The sequence below is a fragment of the Lactuca sativa genome, chromosome 2 (assembly GCF_002870075.4).
Source record: "Lactuca sativa cultivar Salinas chromosome 2, Lsat_Salinas_v11, whole genome shotgun sequence".
Taxonomy (NCBI): Eukaryota; Viridiplantae; Streptophyta; class Magnoliopsida; order Asterales; family Asteraceae; genus Lactuca; species Lactuca sativa.
The window spans coordinates 202,128,652-202,140,226 of record NC_056624.2 but is presented as its reverse complement, the minus strand read 5'-3'; positions in this window follow the sequence as shown (position 1 = coordinate 202,140,226).

Genomic DNA, 11,575 nt, shown 5'->3' with positions numbered 1-11,575 from the left:
CATTCAACTACCATTTTATAGGCAATTTCCTTATACCCCCCTTATAGACTAGCTTCGTGAATGAGGCATACTAGCGATTTGACTGACCATATTCTTATACATATATAATGTTTAACTTTTAATTATAATATATACATATATAAGGTGTGTTTTAAAACATTTTAAAACTCCAAGAGTTTATATAAATTTTCGAAATTTAAACTATTAAATTTGTTAAATTTAAATAAACTAACCAATTAGATTTAATATTTATCTATTAATTAACTTTTAATTAATTTATTAAATCTTGTAAGGATTATCTAATCAAATTAATCAATTAATTTAATCCTAATCCTTATCCCTCTAAATTTCGAAAATTAGGGATAAAGGATAATTATCCAATTAATCTAATCAAGTAATAATTATCCAAAACAAGAAACCCTAAAATCTCTAGCATATTTCGAAATTCACAAGGGAGGAGGCTAGGGTTTTCAAAACCCTAACCCTAATTTCGATTAGGGTTCTTTGGAGGCTAGGGTTTTCAAAAACCCTTTGATCCATAACCCAAAAAATCGAAAAAATGGCCTTTAGGGCTTAATAGCTATAAACCCTAATTTGCAATTCAACAATTATGACAATTCAATTTAAAACAAACAATGGCTCTGATACCACTGATGGGTTTTAGGTAAAACAAATAAACTAGAAAAACAATTCCTAAGTTCACATGCAACCTACTTTGGATCTATGTTTTATCTATTGAACATACAACTTTGAATTGCAAAACAAGAACCCTAGAGGAGAGAGGCTATAATCGAAATCTACAAACTAGGGTTTAGTAATTACATACCTTTCAATTGTTATAGTAAACAATTGATGATTCCCTTGATCTTGATCTTGATCTTCTTGGAAGCTTAGCACCACAAGTGTAATGCCTCTAATGGAATCACACCCAAACTAGCAAGAAGGAAATTAGAGGAGAGAGGGAAGAGAGAGTATGCAAAATTTCGGCCCTTAGGGTTTCTTCCAAAGAAAAGAGTGACCAAAACATGAACCAGGAGGCTCCTTATATAGCTGAGGGATCCAGGGTTTAGGAAAACCCTAGTTATCCTTTGCTTAGGGCCTAAGCAAACCCAAGGGCCTTATCCAAGCCCCCATGGACGAAATTATTAGGGTTTCCCCTAAAGATTTCGTCCACCCTTATCCAAGGGGTTCTAGAGCCTTCCACTCAACTATTAGATAATTGCAAACTAGTCCCTGCACCTTATAATTAATTCTTTTAACCCCAAAATTAATTCTAATTAATTTCTGGTTAACAACTAATTAAACCAAATGATTTCTTATTGATATATTAATCTTTTAACATATTAATAAAATCATTTATATTAATTTATTAATCTTATAATAAATTAATATCTCTCCTTTCATAATTTCCTTGTCCGGTTGCTAGGTTTGAGGGCAACCCAAAAGGACTGTGCTGCTATCAATTCAAATACATACCAATTATAGTTATGGGCTTAGACACCTAATCCAACAAAGACATCCTATGTGCTCATACAAACCATAATGCTTGGATCTAAGTTTCTCTATTGTACATGCAAGTTATCCAAGACTATAAACCCTAATTCTAGCATTCAAATAATCATATTAACATGAGAATAGGTTTATAATGTTACCTTGATTGTTATGTAGCAATAACAATCCCAAATCTCCTTGAATTGACTTTGGAAGGCTTAGAGTCACAAGTGTCACTCCTCTAATGGCTTACAAACACCAAGAGCAAATGGAGAATGTATAAAGAGAGAGGAGAGGTATAAGAATTCGTCCCTAAGATGCCTTGGGAAGGTCTAGTCGAAATCATGAGCCAAAGGGGTGTTTATATAGGTGTAGAGATAAGGTTTCAGTCCTTATCCTTATCTAGTTGCTTGTTCACCAAGCAACCCATAAGATAAGCCTTGAATCCTTATCATAGTCGAATTCTAAGGCCTTATCACCTTAAGTTCGTCCAACCTATTCTTAGGATAATCCTTACCCTATTTTGTAACTATCACATAATTACAATTCAGCCCCTCTAGTTTAATTAATTACATTTGACCACAAAATTAATTCTTAATTAATTATTGACCAATATTAATTAAACAAATATGATTTCTCCTTTAATATATTATTCTTATAACATATTAATAAATCATAATAACCTATCTCTCTATTTATTTCTCCAATCAAGTTGCTTTGGTGAAGGCAACCCAAAAGGACCATGCACCATCAGGTCAAGTACATACCAAAATAGTTATGGACTTAGACACTAATCCAACAGTCTCCCACTTGGATAAGTCTAATAACTATTATGTGTATGACTTCAGATCCTGATCTGCAATCGTAGCTTTCCAAAGCCGCTGTCAACTCTGATCCTATCAGATACGCGTGTCCTTAGATAAGAGATCATATATTCCTCCATTCTAGATATCATATGAGATATGATTTCAAATCATTCTCTTCGTACTATATCTCGATTCCGATTTATGACAACTGACTAATTGAACAAATCAAATTAGCCCTAGCCCGGCCGAGCATTTACGTTTGTCATCACTAAATCATCGAGGGGCCCAAAGATATCGCTTTTATCCTACTTTGGATAAAAGGAACGGATAAACTTTGATACAATGCTTGCTTGCACTCACTAACCAAATCACACACAACAATATGTTTTATAACACCAAGTTACTAGTGTGTTTACATATTATCAATGTGCAACCGATTTGCAAGATACAACTCACACATCTCGGTTTCAAGAATATAAGATGTTATCGTCTCACCAATCACTCGTGATACAATTCATGGAGTGATCCAAGTGAGCGTGGGTTTGATCCAATGCTCAAATTCATATTCATAAGCACTTATGAACGTTGCAGCAAACATTTGCTTATGTCTAATGCTCTTTAGACAATCCACACATCAATTCACGACAGTCTTCATTCATATCTACTTCCAACATATGAACGACTGTGACCCGTTTGAATAATTTGACTGTTCTTAACCAATTAAATTATTCTGGAAGTCAAAACATGCAAAGTGAAACACAAGAATAATACTAATCCGATATGGTCTCAAACCTTTGAGTATAAATAAAACACCTTTTATTTATCACCATATCGATTACTCATTATTTGTCGTTTCGGGTAATCAACTTCTTACTTGAATTATTACACTTGTCCCATGCTCTTAGTATGCACACAATGTTTACCTATGGTTCTTACTTTGTGAAATAGACCAAATTGAGCATATTTCCAATCATTCTCATTTCACAACCCCAAATCCTTTTTCATAAGTGAAAGAATATCGAATTCCTGCCACTTATGGAATATGTTAGATTATAACATTTTATGCAATGATCCTTTCGTAATGTCACTGCACCAAGGTCACAAAGACTATTGCCAATGAAATTAGAAAGTCCTCTATCGGAAATTGTTACAATACAATTCCTAAGATGTGATGTCTCTCACTCAAAGTATTTTCCTTTGAACATCCTTTTGCATAAAAGTTTCTAATCTAGTCATAGGTTTTTTTTAAATATTTAAATCCCAATATGGACACGTTTCCATATTTTCCATATGACAACTCATTCTTAATAGAATCTTATCTATTCATAATAATGTCGATATGGTCCATCTAATATGGAAACATTTCCATATTTTCCAATACTATACTTCCAACTACTCACAAGCGACCAATCCTCGGCGAACTTTGGATTGTCCTTTGATAGTTGTTTAATTATTTTAGTCAAAACCAATTCTTGTCCTTTTTCCCTCTAAATGCGCTAGACATTTGAAAAATCTTAGAATGGTCAAATATTATAGCATTTGCAATCGATCCAATACCCGAAGTGTATGGGACACGATGCAAAATGTCTTACATAAAGATTTGATACTTCATTAATCTTCTGCCATAATGTTTTATTTGCTATGTTCTCAAAATTTGAATTGTGAAGAGGAATGCCGTAATCATAATCGAAATTTTAAGAACACACTATGTTTCTTTGACTAAGTTATTAACATTCCACAACCTAAGCCTTTAGATTTGAAATGAAGCATAATATTCTCTCTCCCTTAATTATAGCAAAACAACTATTCCATCCTTACGACTTTGTACAAAATGACTCTTGTTTTCTATAATTAATATTGCCAACTTGCAATATTTGCCTTAATAATCATACAATCATAACATTTATGCTCCCACTATCATGATAATTATTATAAAACATAACACTTATGCTCCCACTAGCTTCGACATGTATTCATAAACATCTTTAACTTTTAGAAAAACAATGCTTATTGAATTTCTTAAGTTCATGTTTCTTATACTTAGTGCTTTGATAATCTTTTATCAAGGTTTCTTGAACTTATACACCTTTGCCTTAGATAGTTCATATGTGTGTGTAAACAATTGGCAAACCTCACAATTCAAATTATGGAAAGGGATACCGTAACCATAATCGAATTCGAGAATGCAATTTTACAATCACTATCTTCTTAAAATCTTTCTTAGTGAAAGCATTTTCTCATAATCATTTTCATGAAGGAGGAAATCTTATGACACTTAGATTTAAACGGTGTATGTGTTCCTATCCATGTGAACCAAAGTTTATGACAACTTCAAACTCATATGGACCGAACTTTCTTAATCTTGATTTCTTTCCTTATGGTAGCACAGCTGCCCACCATGTCTTCCAAGTAGTTAAGCAGCTCACCTTTTCCTATCAATGTACCTTTCATTGATTAAGGTGTTTTGCCTTTTATGCGTTCAAAATGAGAACTCATAGAACTCACATGCATAATTAACTCGATTGGATTGGCACGGAAACAAAATAATGTCATCACGATAGGTTGTAAACCTCAACTCGTGTGCTAGTGATGATCGATAAGGTTTATTTGATTTGTTCTTGAAACCTTTCAAGACTATTAAGACTCTCACTGACTCCTTGACATATAAGACTCTCTTGTCAATAACCATTTCTTGACAAACAGATATTCAAGAGTTAGTGTAGCTTTTATCAAAACGCTTCATAAATTGGTCCTAGTTGGTCTTTGCCTTATCCAAGACATCACAACTTTCCACATTTGATGAATGTTATAAACCTTCTTAATACTTATCCACTCAATGTCACAATCTTAACTCTAAGACTTGTTATTGGAACGAAGTACGATTGACCTTTTGATTTAACCATTTCTTCAATTCTTGATTCCTCTTCTTAGACATACAATTGTGCTAAGACTCATTTAGAGGATCAATTGAGATATGGTTCTTAATCATTAAGACCTATCATAAAGCATAAAAGCTACTCTCCCTTCTTCTTAGAAGGAAGAAACTTTTATCTTTCTGCCTACTTGATTCTTCTTATTCGTTTTGCTATTGATTTAAACCCCTTTAATCAATTCAGAATTACACTTAATCTTATAAGTATAATCATATTTACTAAACCTTTAGTAAATCATGACGAATATCTTTGTTACTCTTATGGTGGACTTGATCAACACGCAACTTTGTGTATTCGATCTCCTAGTCCTTCACTTGACACTTTATCAATGAATTAGTCTAATTTCCAAATATGAAATTCCTCATTCATCGTGCAACCAAGTTGCATAATTCCAAGTTTCTGTCCAATTGAAACTTGGGCGACGAGAAACTCTCCCTATTTGTTAAATTTTTGACATTTCAATAACTAAGAATCAAATCCATTATTGCTAATAATAGAAACATCCAAACATCAATTTTTCATATACACCATTGCAAGGATAAATAAATAATATAAAATCAAAATTTATTTTATTGCGGAAAATTTTTTTTGTCCTTACAATGCAATTCATTGAAAAACTATGCTAATACATCTTTCTTAGCAATCTAATTCTAACTCTAAGTAGTAGCTCAAGAATCTAATCTTCGAGAAATGCGATCGAAATCCATTCCTTCACGGTTAGATTTTGCTCACTTCTTCCCTTAAGCTTCCTTTCTTTTCTTCGATCCTACAAAACATCAATTGTAATCTTATCACATTATGTATTAAGAATCTAGAATAGAAGCTTAAAAGAGTTAGTCAATGGATTTTACCTAAAGCAAAGTCATACGTTTTGACTCTCCCGTCTCTTAGATCTCTTAGGTAAATAGGGTAGCTTCGTCTCCAATGCCCATTTCTCTTGGCAATAATAGCAAATTGACTCTTTTGGAACATGACAAGGAACTACTTCAGACATTGCCTTTCTCTTATGATCAAACTTTTCGATCATAGCATGTCTTTCGTTGCCATTTTCTATATCCATAGAGTTCTTGAAGGCAGATTCACCGATCGACTTTGCTTTTCTATTGCGCCAAATCATTTTTGATTCAGAAGCAATAAGCATATAGGTGAGATCTATAAGGGTCACGTCGCAGTTCATCATATAGTACTCTCTTACGAACTCACTATATGATTTAGGAAGTGAGTGAAGAACCCAATCAACAGCCATCTCTTCATAGACAACGGATCCCAACATTCTTAACCTATCAATGTGTGACTTCATCCCTAGGACGTGTGCACACACCGACTTTCCTTCTTTATGTTTACTTGCCAAAAGGGCTTGAGTGATCTTGAACTTTTCAAGTCTTTGAACTTGTGGGTTAGGGAGAATAATTGGAGGAGGAGGAGGAGGAAGTGAAACATGATCTCTTGTTCCTTGATCGAATCGTGGAATATCATCTTCATGTGGAATGCTTGTTCCACGGGATTTGAGAAGACCATAGTTGTCAAACTTTGACATCTACAAAACGGGAGAAAACAAATTCAAGTTAGTTGATTGATTGAGTCCTTAGTAAATCACCCAAATGAGATACTAAGGCTAGGACCCAACACAATATTCTACAACTCGGGAGAGGGATGTCGTAACCCAAATTGTAGAACATTTGAAGGTAAGTGAATGACGATTCACTAATTTCCACCATGAAAAACGAAAAAGAAATTTAAGTTTTAAATCTATGAAAACTCCTAGATCCTTTGAGATTCATTGAACTTTCAATGGCATGTTTAAATCTCGATATGCCCCTCTTGTTTGTGACTGGGATGCCGAGGATCACAAAGCGGGTGTGAATAACCATGCAAACTTACATGGTGCCCTCACATGTTACAGTCACCTATTCGATGTGCCGGTAAACCACACACGCTCCACCGAACTATGACAAACATTGAGTCACCCTTTGCTACCTTTGCTTAGAACCATTTAGTGTGCCGGTAAACCACACACGCTCCACTAACGTCTTCGCAAGGGCACAAAGTGTAATTTCATGGAATTGCATCAATTCACTTTTTCCTAAGTAACTAAGATTGGGAATTTTATGAAAACATTTAGTTACTTTTATACTTCATTATATTTATAATGCAAGGTTTTGTCCCATCCTACCCGTTCGGCTAACGACCCTCCACTAGTCAAGAGTGCGGTGGGTAACGGTAAGACTGACTTTTACTCATACATATATAATGTTAGACTTTTAATGTTATATATATATATATATATATATATATATATATATATATATATATATATATATATATATATATATATATATATGTAGTATAGGGTGTATTTTATACTTTCAAAATACTAGGTGGTCTAATTTAACAATTATACTTTTAATTCAATTAAATTGTAAACCTAAACTTTTATGGATTTATTAAACCTCTTTTAATTATACACCTTAATTAATTAATAAAACCATAAGGGTGTGATTTGAACTTTTTCAAAACTATACTAGAGTTTTAGAATTTAACATTCCTAATTAAACTTTTAATCAACTTTTAAATTCCAAAACTTGAGGGCAAGTTTTGAAACATTTCAACACATTAGGGTTTTGAATTTAAATATACATCAAAATTAAACCATTTAATCAAAATTTAAATTCCAAAACTTGAGGGCAAGTTTTGAAACCTTTTTCAAAACATTAGGGTTTTAACTATTTAAATTTCAAAACAACAAAACTTTTGGGTTCAAATTTAAACTATAAAACCTAAGGGGAAAATGTGAAACTTTTCATAACAACAGGATCAAATAACAAATAATCTAAATTAACAATTAATCACATAATTATCCATATTTGATTTATTTAATGATTTCTTGCAAAACAATTTATCAATTTAGTCAAAATAATTAATCAATTATCACATAAGGAAACAATTATCTTATTAATTGATAAATATCTTCAATTAGATCAAGAATATAGTCGAATATATCATAAAATCGGATTTATATTAATCTAATATGATAAGGTAACTATCCCAAAGCAAAAACAACAAGAAATCCCGAGATATACTCCATCTGACGAGTTGACTCGTCGAGTCAAGCTTGGACTCGGCGAGTCTGCATGGACGCGGCGAGTTCAGCTATGGACTCAGCGAGTCCAGCCTCCAGAACATCAAAAATCAAATTTTTTGAACATGTAATGCATCAATACAATTGAAACCAACCTGGCTCTGATACCACTGATGGGTTTTGGTCATAAGACATCTTATGTGCTCATACAAACCCTAATGCTTGGATCTAGGTTTCTCTATTGTACATGCAAGTTATCCAAGACTATAAACCCTAATTCTAGCATTCAAATAATCATATTAACATGAGAATAGGTTTATAATGTTACCTTGATTATTATGTAGCAATAACAATCCCAAATCTCCTTGAATTGACTTTGGAAGGCTTAGAGTCAAAAGTGTCACTCCTCTAATGACTTACAAACACCAAGAGCAAATGGAGAAGGTATAAAGAGAGAGGAGAGGTATAAGAATTCGTCCCTAAGATGCCTTGGGAAGGTCTAGTCGAAATTATGAGCCAAAGGGGTGTTTATATAGGTGTAGAGATAAGGTTTCAGTCCTTATCCTTATCTAGTTGCTTGTTCACCAAGCAACCCATAAGATAAGCCTTGAATCCTTATCATAGTCGAATTCTAAGGCCTTATCACCTTAAGTTCGTCCAACCTATTCTTAGGATAATCCTTACCCTATTTTGTAACTATCACATAATTACAATTCAGCCCCTCTAGTTTAATTAATTACATTTGACCACAAAATTAATTCTTAATTAATTATTGACCAATATTAATTAAACAAATATGATTTCTCCTTTAATATATTATTCTTATAACATATTAATAAATCATAATAACCTATCTCTCTATTTATTTCTCCAATCAAGTTGCTTTGGTGAAGGCAACCCAAAAGGACCATGCACCATCGGGTCAAGTACATACCAAAATAGTTATGGACTTAGACACTAATCCAACAGAATTGACATGCGGTTTTTTAATGTATACTTTAGAATTTATAGATGATTTTAGACAATAATTTGGTTGTTTTTTGTGTTATATTCAATGAATTACAATCCTTCAAAGTTGAGATATCAAAACTGAAATATTTTAGATTTTCAACAAGAAATTTAAAATTTTGTATTCTATGAAATTCTTTCAAAAAACATTTCTCATTCGTTTTAAGTCGGATTGACATGTGATTTTTTCTAATGTGTAATTTAGAGTTTGTAGATGAACTTAGACTATAATTTTTTTGTTTTTGATATTATTAAATGAGTTAAAATCCTTCAAAGTTAGGATATCAAACTGAAATATTTAAGTTTTTAAATTATTACTTTTTATTAAATACTAACAATATTTTCATTTTGTGTTTATGTAGAAATTGCATAAGCTTTAAACATGTTAGATTTAGATGACAATAATATGAGGAAAGGGCCAACGAAAGATAAGATTATAACGTTTGTTAAGTTGGATTGATTTCAAATTTTAAACTATGATTTCTGGTGTTACAGTAATTAATTTTATATGTTTGTGTTAGGTGAACTTGATTTATTTTAAGTGCTTTTATTTGAAAAATTAATTTTGCAAGGTATAATATTATAGATTAGTTATCCATAAAATATGATAAAGTCATTAACTTATTTGATTCAAAGTCCAAACAAATAGTATAAATAATCAAAGTTTGACCGGTCCAATGAACACAAGAAGTGGAAATGTATTCATTTTTACGAGTTGTAACATAACAAACCCAAAAAATGTGTTTTAACGACTTGTATTGTATGCATGTAAAGTTGTACCGGTCCAACAATTTACAAGAACTGGAAACACCAGACCTGAATCGGGACCCAATAAGTCTTATCCGGTCCGATCACGGTCCACAATATTCTCTGAAACCGGTCCGGTCTAGTCCAAATGTTCACCCTATTCTATATGATAAAATGATGTGTTTTTTTAGTTAACCCCAAAAATATATGTATAAAAAGGCTCATAGTCTAACGGTATTCGGTGTTGTTCTCCCTCATTGAGGTTGAAGGTTCAAGTCTCGTCGTGGATATATGTGAAATTAAAGAGTAGTTTAGGTAGGAATAGATTAGATTTATCGTTTAAAAAAAACAATTATTTTATAAAGTTAATTCGCACATTTCTTTTATATCGGTAAATTTACATGTTTCATCACTGTAAAGATGAAATGACTATATAGCCATTTTATTTTTTTTTTAATGTTTTTTTGTCTTGTTTTCTTTATTGAAATAAATGTTTTTCAATATGCTGATGACCCTGGACCTCTCTAATACATTATGTCACACCATTTTGTGGTAAGTTTAGATTAAATTCTATTTTATTCAATTTCATATAATATTTAAATATAATAAATGAAATATTAAATGTATATTAAATTCATAAATGCAATTTCCTTACAAATTCTAAATTTTTAAATTGAATCCAATTATTTTTTATTGTTTATTTATTTAAATTAAAAAAATGAACACATATATATATATATATATATATATATATATATATATATATATATATATATATATATATATATATATATATATATATATATATATATATACACACACACACACACACGTTATAAATTAAACGTAATTTATATAGCTTAAAACAAAACCAAACTAGTAACCTTGAGAAGAGAGAAGAAGAATATTTAGAGAGAATATGAAAGTTATATTACTTATGAAAGTGTAACTTTTTGGTGTATTTCATCCTATACAATAGAAATGTATTTATATTATAAATTTTACTAACATATAATTGTAACGAGTTAGAAATGTTGACAAATTTACTATGCTCCAGTTATTATGTCATTCACCAATACATTTATACATGTTTTAGAATGTTTATGCATAAAGAAGAAAAGACTATGATTTAAGTGCATTCTGTAATGTATTCTATAAAAAATTATTTATATAAATGCATTCTGTTAGAATTTATCGGAATTTATTGTTTTATTCTATTTAATGCACTAAAAATTTTAATATCTGAAAGTTGATTATGTTTTCTTTGTGGATTTAGGTTTTGAAGAAGTTGTCATTAATGTGGAAAATGAAGGAAACATGGAGAACAACAGTGCATTCTAACAGAATTTATAAATTGTTTCTTAACAATAATATTCTTTCGGAATGGATTAGTGTTTTTATTAGATTTTGATGTTTTTTTTTTTAACCATTTTTAGTTTTAATCTTTAAGAGTAAATGTAATCCTTAAACCATTGTTTGTCATAATTTTTTTAAAATGAATGTAATAATTG